This window comes from Patella vulgata, chromosome 2, assembly GCF_932274485.2.
Source record: "Patella vulgata chromosome 2, xgPatVulg1.2, whole genome shotgun sequence".
Classification (NCBI taxonomy): Eukaryota; Metazoa; Mollusca; class Gastropoda; family Patellidae; genus Patella; species Patella vulgata.
In genome coordinates this window covers 89,251,642-89,262,585 of record NC_065880.2, presented here as the reverse complement: position 1 = coordinate 89,262,585, position 10,944 = coordinate 89,251,642, and the positions used below count along the sequence as shown (strand labels likewise).

The 10,944-nt window shown below is 40.6% G+C and overlaps 1 long non-coding RNA gene across 1 annotated transcript; it reads right to left on the bottom strand.

The window, feature by feature from the left end:
- Positions 1 to 6,898: 6,898 nt before the first annotated feature.
- LOC126810161 (uncharacterized) lies at positions 6,899 to 10,726 on the bottom strand. The gene is made up of 2 exons (XR_007675051.2): positions 9,967 to 10,726; positions 6,899 to 8,664 (listed from the first exon to the last, which is right to left on the bottom strand). It is a non-coding gene; the product is annotated as an uncharacterized LOC126810161 (long non-coding RNA).
- Positions 10,727 to 10,944: the final 218 nt, after the last annotated feature.

Genomic DNA, 10,944 nt, shown 5'->3' with positions numbered 1-10,944 from the left:
ACATTAGGATCTTGAAGAGTTGTTATATAACCTGTGTTCTGGATGATGTGATGGGTTAGCCAATGAAACGGTCTGTTACGGCGATTTTTTGGGGTAACACACTAGAAACATCAACGCTGATGTCTGACGCGACCTTACAATAAATTAGCAAAATGAAATATAGATCCGTATTTAAATCAGATTGTTTTTTTTTTATCGTAACAACAATAGCAACCGTATCACGGCTCAGAGTGAAGTAATTTGACCAAATAAAGATGTTAAGGTCCATTAAAAGAATAAATACTTCTCGATAATCTCGATGGATGGATACTTAGTGTTTTCGACTAACATCACGAAAAATCGGAAACCACCTTTAAATCGATATATTAACGTAAATATTGTATATTAAGTGAAGATTATTTTTCTAAGTTAGATAGATATTTTTTTTTAAACAAATAGATCTAATCTTTACTTGTTACTTAACGGTTAGTGCTAAATGATAAGATCGGCTCAATTTTTCGTCATAGGTCACGAGATGTAAACAGGGCTAGCGTTAATCCAAAACCTACGCCTAACCCTGAACCTATCCCCAATGCTTACCCTAACCCTAACCCACAATCTCGCCAACAATCACGTGCCCTAACCTTATTTACATCTCAGCGACCTTGACAAAAATTGAACTGGCCTTAACAAATAGGTGTAGCCCTTAAACAACGGCTTTGTTTAATCTATGTCATTGTTTTTCTTCAATTAATGTGTAACAATATTCGTCAAACTCTATTAGTTTAAACAATATTGGGTCAATACCTATTATTTTACCTGAACTAATGCATTTAAAAATGTTATTTTACCTGAACTAATGGTAATACTTTACAGGGTTTACCTTTGACGAACATGTTTTTATATTCGATACAAATATATTGCGTAATTACCATGTTTAGGGATACAGTATATCATTAAAGATACATTCTGTGTCATATAGACAATGAGCTGGTTCTGGCTTTAATAATTCCTATTTTGTATTACTGTGTTAGCTTGATTGGGTCTACGCTTCGAAACGTAGCCCAATTATATAAGCGAGACACAGAGAGAAATGAGGTTTAACGTCCACTCGACCCAAACTAGGTAACTTTGAGACTAAAATATGGTTCAATTTTATATCAACAATTTGCTAGCGCGTGGGGGTCTTTAGCAGTGGCAGGAAACCGGAGAACCCGGAGAAAACCCACGAGGTTGCACAGGCGACCCGACGCCTTGTCATGTACAACCGGGGAATCGAAACCGCGCCATTTGACTCAATGACAAAATAAATAATCAGCTGTTTTTCGATAAGTTTGTGTTATAATTTGATGTTCAAGTAGTTTACACATGAATGTGGGGATCACGTGGCAAAGTGGGTAAGGCGCTGGCTCGCTAGCCTGGAGGTCGGGTGTTCGATCCCTGCATTGGCCGAGAAAGTTCATCCCGATTTTCCGGTGTGGTTTCCCCTTGTCAGTGATGCAGGACGGAGGGCCTGACAAGGACAGCTGTCTAGTCGTTCGGATGGGACGAAAAACCGAGGTCCCGTGTACACATTGGCGTGCACGTAAAAGATCCCTTGGCAGTTGGAATTCGATATAAGAGTAGGCCGTAGCGCCGCTGCCCGGGCAAAATTTCCCTCATAGCACACTGTATGCCCGTCTTCATTAGCCCAGGTTAGGAGCAGAACAGTAGGACGTTAAACCCCATTTCATTTCATTTCATTTACACATGAATGTGAAAAAACGGAGAAAAACAAACCTCGAAATCCAATCAAATTAAAATACAGATCTATATTTCATTTCGTTTCATTTCGTTTATACTTTCGATGGCCTACACTACATGAAAATCTGACCGATTGTAGTGGAAGGTCGCGTCAGGAGTCGTACGAGCGGGTTTTGGCCCTATGACGTCAGACATCGATTAATCAATCAGCGTCGACGTTTCTAGTGGTTTAACCACAGTTCCGTGCACCGCACGCCAAGAACTCGTCGTAACAGACCGCTTCATTGGCTAATCCCTCACATTAACCAGAAGGCGGGTTACATAACATCTCTTCCAGATCCTAGTGTTATGAAGACAAGTAAAGCGAAATTTTGAACTATAAATAACGAAACGAAATAGAATCTGTGTTTTAATCAGAGTGCTTTAAATCCACCGGCATATATATGTCACTAAAGCAGTGGACATATTAGCCGAATCGATCGGCCGAATCGTTCGGTCGAATCAATCGGTGCCGAATTTTATTCGGCCGAATGGGTGGACACACTCGCCGAATGCTTCGCCCGATTCAACCTGTCGATTGCATCACCTTTCACGTCACATGATTAAACATGGCGGCGTCTATGTCTTCAATCTATCACGTGACTTCTCGATTATGAGTGGTGATTGGCTAATGAATTCTATATTCGGCCGAATGCTTCGGCGAAGCGGACACACCAGACGAATATAATTCGGCCGAATAAATATCAAATCTGTTTGATTCGGGCGAATCATTCGGCCGAATAACAGTGGACACACTAGGCGAATTTCGACGCCGATTGATTCGGCCGAATCATTCGGCTAGTGTGTCCACCGCATAAGTACTATGGTGATCGATCATAAATGATACAACTTCGTGCCATCTCTTCAAATGTTTATCTTTCGGAATTTTGATACAAAACATACATCTACATACCAACTCGGCGCTAAGGAGCAAAAAATCTGTTCTACGTTATTTGATACAATATTGTTATCAAGTGTAATAATATACATGTTATGTTTAGTGCACAAGGATCGATATAGATCGCATATTGTAATTGACGATAGGGGGATGTCTAAGAGAGAGATAGAAAGAGAGAGAGAGAGAGGGGGTTTAACGTCCACTCGACACAAACTAGGTCATTTCGGGACTAACACATGGTTCAATTTTATCATTGATTCGCTTGCGGGTAGGGGTCTTTAGCAGTAGGAGGAAACCGGAGTGCCCGGAGAAAACCCACGAGGTTGGGCAGGCGACCCTACTCCTTTTCACGTATGTCTGAATAAGGGGTAAGATTTTGAGTTAATTAGGTGCCCTAGAAGCAGGCCCGGTGGAGTAGGCGGGGTGTTGGGATGCTTTATCCAAGTTCTTGCACGCAAGTACATTTGTAACTATTCAGTTAGATACAGTGACGTAACTGGACAAGGCCTGATTTTAACATAGAAGTCATCCGGCACACAGAGGTCCATCTACATCATACTTCGAGAATAGATCTCTGCCCTTAATGGCCGCCATATTTAAAAAATAAATTGTCTTACACACAAAGACCCCCATTTTTTTTTCAATTGTATTAAATGGAAGCAGAATAAATACTTAACATTCTCGAAGTATACTCAGTTTTTTCGACTAAAATCGTCGATTTAGGACTTAAAATGTCGATCAACTAGCATAGTGACTGTTTACAGGCGTAGCTAACTGTAGACAGGCAGCCTAAGTTCAGTATGCGTAGAAGTGAGACTTCTAGAAGTAGAATATAGGCTTTCAAAGAAAAATCCCTGTTATGCACTGATCCCTGGGTTAAGAAGTTACGGTCCGATATGCGCCAATATCGAAAGGAATTTAATCTGGGGGTAAAAACATACCTTGTAAGTTTCATAAAATTTTGATACAAATTGTGACCTTTTAGAGTGTCCACAACCTAGATATTATTATGCAGATATTTGTCGAGTTCAGCATCACAAGAAAGCACCATCAACTGCAGCGCTTTCATGGTAAAGGATTTAAAAATTAAAACTTCACTTGACTGTCTAGCTACGAGAACGTAGCTAAAAACGTTGAGATATACTGATGTGCTTGTTTTTAGTTACGATCGGGTGCCTTTAGTTCCAAGTGACAAACTCAATTTCTTATTAATGCATGTAAAATCTTAAAAATAAGATAATTTTATATTATTATGACTAATTAAACTTACAGAGGCCAATGTAAATTAATGAAGCGTTGTTTTTATCCAACATACACCGTCATACATCTCCCGTGTAAAAATGGCGTTCCTTTTAGTAACGGCTTAACACCTCGATTTTAAATACGATGATTTATACCCGTTTCAGGTAGGATTATATGCTTAATTGTAGTTATATGTGGCAGAAATATTATAAATAACGATAATCAATCGTCGTTTTGATGAAAAATATTGTCAATTTTGCTTACTGAGGCCCCTGTGATTTGCGTTGGGCTATGCTACGTGGAACTATATAGCACAATCTCTTATCTCGAAACACGGAGGGTTGAGAGATGGGGTTTGTTATCTATTGACTGCCGAGTAATGTTACTTGCCAGAAATCGCTTGGAAAGCGTCTGCGACGATCTAGACACCAGGGAGCTTCCGGCTGAAGTCCTAGAATGGTAGCCCCCCCCCCCCCCCCAATCAAGAATTGCTTCAGTCGGCCCCGTCTAGAATTTAACTAGTTCAATGACGTCATAGTCTAGTATCCAAATATGGTCGTAGTTCTTGGTTACCATTAATTAGTCATGAATGTCAGCGAGAGAGAGATAAATGGGGTTTAACGTCCACTCGACACAAACTAGGTCATTTCGGGACTAACATAGGGGGTCTTTAGCAGTGGGGGGAAACCGGAGGATCCGGAGAAAACCCACGAGGTTGGACAGGCGACCCTACTCCTTGTCACGTACAACCGGGGATTCGAAAACACGCCAGTCGACTCAATGACAGACTTTATGATACAGCGCGCGCACGCTAACCATTCAGCCATCCAACCCCCCTCCCATATTAGGACATTGGTGAGAGGGGCTGCTATTAAGGACAAGAAAAAAAATTACCTGTGCTACCTGGCCACAAAAAATAGGGTCGGGTGGAAACCCTTATTTTTTTTCCATGGGGTTTGTATTATCTATTTCCTACCCTTTCTAGTTTAAAATTCATAGGCGTAGGAGTCCCCCCCCCCCCCCCTACCAAGCCAAGATTCGGTGAACCCTCCGTCTATTCTTCGGGCCAATGTACCGGTGTTTCCATTTTTCGGGCACAACCATCAGATAATGGTGAACATTTAGTTGTTTTTTTTGCTTAACATATTGTAAATTTATATTGTTTATATTGTTGTGTAATTAATTAAAAATAAACAACCATCACAGCTTTGTGGAAAATTCGTTTTAGTTTTTAATGATTGATTCATTCTGAAAATTCGGGTAAAAAACATTTTTTCGGGCAAATAGCCTCAGCCCCACCCCCACGAAACTGAGATTGGCGCCCTATGCCTATGTAAAAAAAAATAGATAATAAAAGTGAATATGATGAAAATTCCAGTCAAATTACTTACTGACAAGGGGAAACCATGCCAGAAAATCCCGACGAACTTTCTTGGCCAGCACTGGGAGTGAACCTGCGACCTCCAGGTTAGCAAGACGTCTTACTCACACAGCCACGGTCTGGGAAATGACTTAAAAAAAGGGAGGTACCATAGGGTAACGGTAAACACTGTTTTGTTTTTTTTATTTTGGCTTTGAAATTATAGGAAATAGACCGAGTCTTATTCTAAATGAAAGAGAGAGAGAAATGGGGTTTAACATCCACACGACACAAACTAGGTCATTTCGGGACTGACACATGGTTCAATTTAATTTCAATAATTCGCTTGTGCATAGGGGTCTTTAGCAGAAAAAATTGTCTACATAAAAAAAATATATACATTGTCCGTCAATTTTACAGCACCCCTGAGAACAATTCCCACCCCTCTTATTGCTCTGAGCTAGTTACGACCCTGCATCCACCCACCCCTCAATCGGATGTAGCTTGTTCCCAAATTTTGTTTTAGGTTTCTCCATTCTACTCTAGGGGGGTTGGATGGCTGAATAGTTAGTGTGATCGCGCTGTATCATAAAGTCTGTCATTGAGTCGACTGGCGTGGTTTCGAATCCCCGGTTGTACTTGACAAGGAGTAGGGTCGCCTGTCCAACCTCGTGGGTTTTCTCCGGGTCCTCCGGTTTCCTCCCACTGCTAAAGACCCCTACGCGCAAGCGAATTATGTAAATAAAATTAAACTGTATGTTAGTCCCAAAATGACCTAGTTTGTGTCAAGTGGACGTTAAACTCCATTTCTCTCTCTCTCCATTCTATTCTCCTCCCACTGCTAAAGACCCCTACGCGCAAGTGAATTATGTAAATAAAATTAAACTGTATGTTAGTCCCAAAATGACCTAGTTTGTGTCGAGTGGACGTTAAACCCCATTTCTCTCTCTCTCTCCATTCTATTCTCCTCCCACCGCTAAAGACCCCTATGCGCAAGCGAATTATGTAAATAAAATTAAACCGTATGTTAGTCCCGAAATAACCTAGTTTGTGTCGAGTGGAGTTAAACCCCATCTCTCTCTCTCTCTCTCTCTCCATTCTATTCTGTTACCATTTCCCCAGCATCAAACTGAACAGATGGTGTATGTCATTTATTTATGACCGAAGGAGATGAATATGAGTTCAGTAATAACTCCAAATTTTCCATAATATTCGAAATAAAAAAACCCCACAAATTAGAATTCAATATTGATCCATTTTAATCTATATAGATGTTGTTCTGTTGCGCTAAAAATGTGGGATCCTAATATCCAATATATAAGGCACAATAAACGTTTTAAAATGTCGAGAAATGGGGTTTAACGTCCACCCGACACAAACTAGGTCATTTCGGGACTAACATGGTATAATTTTATTTAAATAATTCGCTTGCGCGTAGGGGTCTTTAGCAGTGGGAGGAATCCAGAGGACCCGGAGAAAACCCACGAGGTTGGACAGGCGACCCTACTCCTTGTCACGTACAACCAGGGATTGCGAAATTAATGAACAAAGAAACTCACATCCTAAATTACAATGCGACAGTAAATAGCAATGACTGATTCACAAATAATAAAATAATAATAATAAAAAAAAAAAAAAACGTTTAAAATGGACGAAGCCGGCGAAAACGACTGCCGTTTAGTTTGGACTGTTTACATATTTCACTGAAAATATTTGATTAGAAATTATAATAATTTTTTTTTTTTAAATTGATCAGAAATCACTTTATATACACTCATATTACATTTATATGTCATCGGTGAAGTGTCAAAAGGGTGTATATAAGAATTTCTAAAGATTAAGAAATAGAACCTTTTGCATTTCAAAATTTCCACAAATCAAGATACAACATTTGGACACATGATACCCAGAACAGCTCTAATTGGCGTTGAGATACACAGCTTAGACACTTCATCGATGATGTGCTTTTAGACCCAATTATGGTTTTAAAAAAATAGAAAAAATAGAGCCATATGTAATTTAACATAATATAAATATATACATTGAAGAACAAAAACTAAACCTTTGGTTGGGCTTAATAAAATAGTGAATAAATGACCAAACATATCACTTCTTGTGCATTCTTCCAAACAGAGTTGCCTTCCCTTGAAGTTCGAATGCTGGATAGTGAGACTTGTTTGGAGAATGCTTTTTGTGATGTTGTGCCACTTGCGGAGTTTTTAGAATAATGACGACCATGAACACAAAAAAAGGCTTTCTGCCATTGTTCAAATGAATGCAATTTTGATTTAGGAGATAAAGAAATTTGCAGGTCTGCTTCTTCGTCTGACCCTAAGAGGATGCACGGGCTGAGGCAACAAAAAATCCACAAATCTATCAGCCCAAAAATCTGGAAGTAGTTTATCTGATAGATGGCGGGAAATAGAAATATTCTGATGATGAGGCAAAGGTTCCGGTACCGTTACAGGGATTTGAACAAAGTCTGCAGTGTTCACTCAAAAATATATTCTGATCTGTTGAAACACAATCTGATTACAACACACATCCTATTTCGTTTCGTTTTTTAATAGTTCTAAATTTCTTTTTACTTGTCTTTACTACACTAGGATCTGAAAGAGTTGTTACATGTACAATGTATATAACCCGCGTTCTGGATGATGTGAGGGATTAGCCAATGAAACGAATTTTTGGCGTGATGTTGACGGAAATGTGGATAGCTCACTAGAAACATCAACGTTGGTTGGTTACTCAAATGTCCGATGTCATGGGGTCAAAAGCCGCTTGTATGACTTCTGATGCGACCTTCCACTACAACCAGTCAAATCTTCAATTAGTAGAGGCCATGGAAAGTATAAAAAACGAAACGAAATATAGATCTGTATTCTAATCAGATTGGTTGATGATTCCATTGTGGAGACAGAAGATGACGGTTCATGAATGAAGGTAGAATTGAAGTGTGGTTTAACGTCCCACAGTTCTGCTGCGACTCGGCAAATGAAGATGAGCCTACGCCATGCCTTGTGTTATGAGGGAAATTTTGTCCACATAGCGGCACTACTGCCTACTCTTTATTACTGTCTAGGGATCTTTTACGTGCATGCCATTTGCGTACCGGTACACAGGACATTGCTTTTGAATCCCATCCTGCACCACTGACAAGAGGAAGCTGCGTCAGAAAATCATGGTGAACATTCTTTACCAACACAGGATCGAACATTAGACCTCCAGTCAACATCCTTCTCACTAAGCCACTGTGTCTCCTGGCCAAACCCCTTTTTAATAATTTCCTAATCAATATATCTGTAATCAGTTCTTCTGCGGTCGTGGTATTTGATGCCTACGCATCACTGCCAGAAGCAACAGACTCAACGGGTGTTTCCCTTTTTTTTGTGCCATCTTGAGACTGCAAAAGAAATTGAAAATTGAAATGGGGTTTAATGTCATACTGTTCTGTTCTGACTGGGCTAATGAAGGCGGGTATACGCCATACAGTGTGCTATGAGGGAAATTTTGCCCGTAATGCGGCACTATGGCCTACACTTATATCGAATTTCAACTGCCAAGGGATCTTTTATGTTCATGCCAATGTGTACATGGGACCTCGGTTTTCCGTCCAATTCGAATGACTAGACAGATGTCCTTGTCAGGCCCTCCATCCACCCAATTAGCCACCGTGGCTCCCGACTGCAAAAGAAATTAAAATGAAATGAAATGGGTTTTAACATCCTACTGTTCTGCTCCGAACTGGGCTAATAAAGACAGGCATACACCATACAGTGTGCTATGAGGGAAATTTTGCCCGGACAGCGGCACTACGGCCTACTCTTATATATAGAATTCCCTCAAGGGATCTTTTACGTGCACACCAATGTGTACACGGGACTTCGCTTTTTCGGTCCATCCGAACGAACAGACAGCTGTCCTTGTCAGGCCCTCCGTCCTGCATCACTGACAAGGGAGAACCACGCCGGAAAATCTGGATGAAATTTCTCGGCCAATGCAGGGATCGAACACCCCACATCCAGGCTAGCAAGCCAGCATCTTACCCACTTAGCCAGCGTGGCACCCGACTGCAAAAGAAAAGGAAGAATTAAGATTAAGGGCAACTGTTGAATAAATTAGATCAGTCATGGGTTGCACCCAGTGGCACTGGCATCTAAAAACTTAAAAATCGCTTAGCGAAAACAATTTTTCCATTATGAGAGAGAGAGCGAGAAATGGGGTTTAACCTCAATTCGACACAAACTAGGTCATTTCGGAAATAACATATACGTTTGAATTTTATTTCAATAATTCTCTTGCACGCACAAAGGGGTCTTTAGACTCTTTAGCAGTGGGAGTAAACCGGAGGACTTGGAGAAAAGCCTTGGAGTATGCGTCTTGGAGATTGGGGTGCCTTCACAAAGGTGTCAGCTTACTCCTTGTCACGTACAACCAGGGATTGGAAACCACGCCAGTTGACTCAATGACAGCCCTTATGACGCAACATGTATGCACTAACTATTCATGCACCAAACCCTCACCACGCCCGAAAACCCTATGAATGGATCCAGGGATTAGTGGAGCAGAAAAGAACGTTACCACTAGCGATAGGGAATCCCGACAGTGCGGGAGTGGTCTTCTATCTTGGGATGAATTGTTTTCAATTGGGCCGAGTGGTCTAATGAGTTGTTGTCCGTCCAACAATGGGTAAGTGGCTACTAACCTGGCAATACCAACGTATATGTCGTAATAGTGCATCCCTGATGCTGCGCATAAATAAATTATTGCCAACTGTATCGGACAAGTGAATGCCATCGTCACTGTATATATGTTGATTTGGTTGCCACAGCCCAGCTCTATGCCGCCAAAAACTGACATCAAAATTCGCCGTATTGCAGAGTTCCATTAAATGTGAATTAGTGGAATAGATTTTATCATTAAATCCTTCGAATGGTTCAACATATCTGGGTAACAGCTGGCTGACAATCACACATTTCGGGCGATATCTAGTCATCAGCAAGGATGCCAACTTCATAACAGTGGTCGCTACTTCATCGGGCAAGGTGTCGGTGGATTCGGCAATATCATTCGAGCCTATATGTAAATATATGATGTCAACCTGTCGAAACATGCTGCCATGCTGCTCGCTTGGATCTCGCAACCCACCATGCCAACATTTAACTTGGCACAAATTCTCATCTAAATCTAAATTAGCATGTCCATGGGTATTTAGAAAGGAATTTAAACGCTGAACATAAGCGGTGCCATAGATCACTATTTTGAGTGGGCTGCCAGCTACCTGACGTATATCACGGGAGTTTTTGTTAACTGTAAACAATGCGTCAGTCTTAGGGGATGTTGATGATCCGACATCCGCCATGATCTATGCACAATACTCTGAAGGGTTATGATTATAATTGTATTTATAATTCAGTATAAACACGGAAAGATATTTCTTAGATCGGAAAGATTTAGTATCGTGCATGATCTATTCAAAACGGGAGTAGGTCGTTTTATTCCACTACCGGTTCATCTGGGGCTGTTTCGTCCGGGCTGTTTCATCCCAAATTTACACGAGTCGTTTCATCCCACTTATATCGGGTCGTTTCATCCCATGAATTTAAAAAACAGGTATTAGATGAATTTTTAAAATTTTATTTATACATTAATACCAATAACAATATGTCAATGCAATTTTATC